Source organism: Triticum aestivum, chromosome 7D (assembly GCF_018294505.1).
Source record: "Triticum aestivum cultivar Chinese Spring chromosome 7D, IWGSC CS RefSeq v2.1, whole genome shotgun sequence".
Classification (NCBI taxonomy): Eukaryota; Viridiplantae; Streptophyta; class Magnoliopsida; order Poales; family Poaceae; genus Triticum; species Triticum aestivum.
Window position 1 is genome coordinate 207,927,080 of NC_057814.1, and position 3,053 is coordinate 207,930,132.

Below are 3,053 nucleotides of genomic sequence, written 5' to 3' on the forward strand. Positions count from 1 at the left end.
GCCCGCCGGCGGCCGGGGGCGGCGGGAGCGGGGGAGGGCGGCGGCGGCGGCGGGGGGAAACCCTAACGAGAGCGGGGCGGAGGGGACGAGGGAGCGGGGCCAAAAGCAAGGGATATACATGACAAGGAAAAACCCATGGTCAAGATACAACATAATTGTGTCATATCTTACCCTAAAAATATATGTGTCACATCACAGGTCCATGAAATGTTTCTACATGAATAGCAAGTTGGCAACTCTAAACTGTGTTGATGGTGAACTCTGAAAAAGTTATGCCAGCTTTTGCTATAGTGCCAATACAACTTCGTGTTAAAGGAACATGACAATACAAGATATGGTGTAAACAACAAGAAGAGTTGCCTAGGTCAAAAAAATTTACAAAGGATGGTGTAAACAACAAGAGTGCTTGGTTTCTGGACAGAGTCATATTTTGAGTTTCTCGTAATCTTCCTAGATGGCAATGGATATCTCCCAAATATATTGGGATTCCAAGCTCCAACAGAATCAGACAACAGCAGAACTTCCATTTCGTAATATCCGTTGAAAAATATCACTTTCTTATATGCACTGCTAGCACATTCAATAAAGTCCAGACATAGTCTAGGCTACTATAATCCCTCAGTTAGCAGCCAGAAATGATAAATATGATAACTGAAATAACAAGTGCTAGTTTTGAATATATTTTCTAGAACTCCCTACAAATACACCCAACAGCAAATAATCAACTCCCTAGGCTTCTCTCGGCAGCTATTTAAATAATATAAATTGTTATCTATCAAAAGTTCCAAACTAAGGAACCAGTTTGTCTTGAACCCCTCGCCGTATCCCTGTGATATCGATATGCCCAAAGTTTTATTACAGCCTAGTCTATGCATAACAACAATTTAATTCCTGAGGGGCATCCAATTAAAGCATGCACGCTTGTCCATAAATACATGTTGGTACGCACTACACAATAACACGGGGTGGTCAAATTGATTCACTATCTCATCTCACCATCCTCTAGAGGTAAGAATGTGCTTACAGTGCTGCTATTCTCGCCATCTCAAAGTGATCTGGTACCGAATGATGCCCAGTTGTCTGCAGAAGCAAGAGCTTCACGAATGCAGTGAATTAGGAACAGAAGTGAGACAGCTCACACTTGAAGAACTTCTGTATCCGCAACCAAGCTGGGAAATGGGGGCGACCGAAGGAACACCGGCTCGAAGGTACTCTCCGAAGGTCTGCCCACTGAACTCTGACTTCTCTTCCGAGAGCAACTCACCAATCATCAACGAGAGCATCTCCATTGGTGGAGTGTCTGTGCGGAGTCAAAACAGTGCCGCAAGGAGAGTTAGCTTTAGATCACCTCATGAATATGATGTATTTACCATTCCTGCACGAGATTCAGATGATGATTCCAGTGATGGTGAACCACCCAGGATATGAACAGATGAGGGGTTGATGCAGAGGGGATTCATCATGGTACAGCCAGTTTCTGGCAAGATTGCTGTCCTCTGAAGGACTATGGCGAGAATTATTAGAAGGAAAATCTTGTGGAGTTTGCAAGTGCTTGCTAATCCAGTTCTGTAGAGGACACCGGCACCATGTAACACAGTAACAGCACAAGAATTATGTAATTGCATACTTGAGGTTTACGAGAACATATATGCAGTACCCGAAATTCAGAACTATTTACTTTCTTAGCAGGAAAAGGCATATTCATTCTAAAATTGCATCCTTGTAATAGTTTAACTAACGATGACGCCAACGCGTTATGCAAACTGTATCATGCGTAGGATTGACAAATGAAGAAATGACCCCGTCTGACAGCCGTAGCTATAGGGTGAAGAATACACTTGATAAAGCAATATTGTGTAGTACAGTACTAGCGAACGGGTGTTGGGTGTTCGTACAATTTTTACTCGGATTTTCAAGCTATCCGTGGGCACGAGCGAACTTTCTGGAGATAGGATACCTTCTTCTGCAGCCTGGCGCGTAAGTGAATGCTTCTATCCCGAATCGGCGTTCAGTGGTGGCGCGGCTCCCCGTCGAGCTCACCCACCACCGAGGGGTCCAGGGAAGAACCTCCGCTGCCGGCTATTCCTACGCCCCGCCGCCCCGGTTGTGGGTGCCGGAGCTGGTGGAGCATGCCGCGTGGGGTGGTCGAGCGGACAGGGACGGCGGCGAGGGGAGTTTCGCAGAAAACCCTATTTGACGCTCTCTGCGTCAAACAGTCGACCGATCCCACAGGGGCGCGATAAAGTGGGCCGGACCATCTCCCGCTGTAGGCAGTTCCGGTTTTGGGAACTTTCTAGAAGTTTCCCAGACGGTTTTTATCCGTTTCTAGAAGCTTCCTAAAGCGGGGTATTTTCCTTTTATTTTCTGTTTCAGTTTCTTTTTTACTTTTTCATTTCTGTTTTATCTGTTTTGTTTTTGTTTTCTTTTCTTTATTTACCTTTTTCTTTTTATTTTGAAATAAGTTCGAGAATTCAAATATTGTTCGAAATTAAAAAATGCTTCTTGTTTTTGAAAATTGTTCAGTGTTTCAAAAAACTGTTCCCAATCAAACATTGTTCTCATTTTTTTCAAAAATTGTTCACAACTTTAAAAAATGTTCACACTAAAGTGTTCGAGAATTTAAAAACTGTTGCCCTTTTAAAAAATAATCAAAAATTTAAAAATGTCCTTGAATTTTAGGAAATGTTCGTATTTTTAGAAAATGTTCGCATTTGTCAACAATTTGTTTTCTTTCAAATTGTTCGTATTATCAAAAAATGTTCATAGATTCAAAAAACGTTCGTATTTTCAAATTTTGTTCACATCTGAAAAATGATCATGTTTTCAATTTTTGTTCGGAGTTTCAAAAAATTGTTCATATTTTCAAAAAATATTCACAGATTCAAAAAATGTTTGTATTTTCAAATTTTGTTCACATCTGAAAATATATTCATGCTTTCAATTTTGTTTGGAGTTTAAAAAAATGTTCGTGTTTTCCAATTTTATTCCCAATTTCAAAAAATATTGACATTTTTTAGAAAAATCGCAAAATCAATAGATGTTCTATTTTCTAA

At 40.9% G+C, this 3,053-nt stretch overlaps 1 protein-coding gene across 2 annotated transcripts in view; it reads right to left on the bottom strand.

Annotated features, from left to right (window-relative positions):
- Positions 1-2,193, bottom strand: part of LOC123169478 (putative wall-associated receptor kinase-like 16) — a 12,912-nt gene extending 10,719 nt beyond the window's left edge. For both annotated transcript variants that reach the window (XM_044587354.1, XM_044587353.1), the window contains exon 1: positions 1,958-2,193. The gene's annotated coding sequence lies outside the window, so the exon portion shown is untranslated. The remainder of the gene's footprint in view (positions 1-1,957) is intronic.
- Positions 2,194-3,053: the final 860 nt, after the last annotated feature.